At 36.0% G+C, this 1537-nt stretch overlaps 1 pseudogene; it reads right to left on the bottom strand.

The window, feature by feature from the left end:
- Positions 1–701: 701 nt before the first annotated feature.
- Positions 702–1371, bottom strand: LOC101585615 (annotated as a pseudogene).
- Between the last annotated feature and the right edge of the window lie 166 nt (positions 1372–1537).

Raw genomic sequence — 1537 nt, 5'->3', positions numbered from 1 at the left:
CCAAATACAATGAAGGAGCACATTCCCCCATTAATACCAAAGACAATACTCTTCTAACATGTGCCTGTTGAATGGAATTAGGGTTTCATAAAGTTCACTATAGAAAAAATTGTGCAGTGAGTCTCACCACAGGCAATTATCCTTATATAATCTAGTTGTGAAATGAATGTTTATAATGCTTCATATAGTTTTATTCCACTCCTTCATGTTTGTACAGCCCTTAGATAAGATTTTCTACAGCTTTTGTAACCATTCAAAGAACAAACCATTGATTAAAACCATTTCAGGCTCTATTAAATAATACAGAACCCTAAGCTAAAAGGTTAAAATATATATACTACTTTACCAACATCATTACTTGTCTTATGACTATGAAAGTTGGTTCTTAGCAATAAACCCTTTAAAGGCAAAATTTACCTCATTTGAGTTTTGATCCAGAAGTTTACCAACAATCATGAAGTCCACAGTCTTATTGGAAAAACTGATACATGGTGTCTCCAAGTCACTGTGCTCAAGATTAAGAGCAATGTGTATTCTATTTTTACATTTAACTGTAATTTTACATGTTCAATTCATGATTTGAAATCTCTATAGATTTTCAATTTTCCAATTGTCTGAAGACACAGTGTGCCTCAGACTAAAGACTTTTGTTTCTCCTTCTGTTTTCTTTAAAAAGAAGCATTTTAAAGTATCTAAATGTTCTAGAAGGGGAATTTTTCAAAAGTGGCCTCTTTATTGGAATAGTCCAACAACATCAGGCTTCTGAAGCAGGGGAAAGGGGAAGAGAAAAAAGTTATCAGGCATAAACTTCTAAGTACTCGGTTCATTTTGAGCTTGTTCCAGTTTGTTTGTAGTCTGCTCCAGTTCACTTTTCATTTTTAGGAAAAATAAGTGGATAGCTGGGTCTATCATTGTTGATCTCAATTGGGCAACACTCAGTTGCTGGACTTACTTGACATATTGACTTTGAGTAGTCTACTCTTGCATCTCTTGTTCCTTGGTTGCTAGTTGCATTACGAGGATGTCTTCCCTGCATGCAGATTCTTGCTGTTTTTGCTTTAGCTTTTCTTCACACTCCCTTAAGCCAGTTACATCATTTGAGTTAAGATCCATGTACTTGCCTTCCAAAGCTTGAACATATGCTTCATATTGTTTCCATCTTAGAATCAGCTCATCTTTGCCATGACTTAGAAGTCTGTTTCACTCCATCAAATACCATAGTATGCCTCACAAAGCTAGAGAAAACCTTTCTCAAATTCATTTGGAACCAAACTTTTTGGGAAGAGGTTCTTCGTTGGTTGTTTTGAATCCTCTGAAGATGCTGCCAGTCACCCAGACTGAGGTTGCACCTCCAGCTGCTGGCCCTGCCATGCTCCTTTAGTCTGCTTCTTTTGAATGGTGAATTGAGGCTATTTTCATTAATGGTTGTAATTGATATACATTGGCTTATCTTTGTCATGTTATTTTCATGCTATAGGTTCTGTACTTCCCCCCCTCTTATTCTTTGCTTTGATTGATTGTTTCCTTTTTATTGTTC

This window comes from Octodon degus, unplaced genomic scaffold (assembly GCF_000260255.1).
Source record: "Octodon degus isolate 3935 unplaced genomic scaffold, OctDeg1.0 scaffold00091, whole genome shotgun sequence".
Taxonomy (NCBI): Eukaryota; Metazoa; Chordata; class Mammalia; order Rodentia; family Octodontidae; genus Octodon; species Octodon degus.
This window is presented reverse-complemented; position numbering and strand designations above follow the sequence as displayed.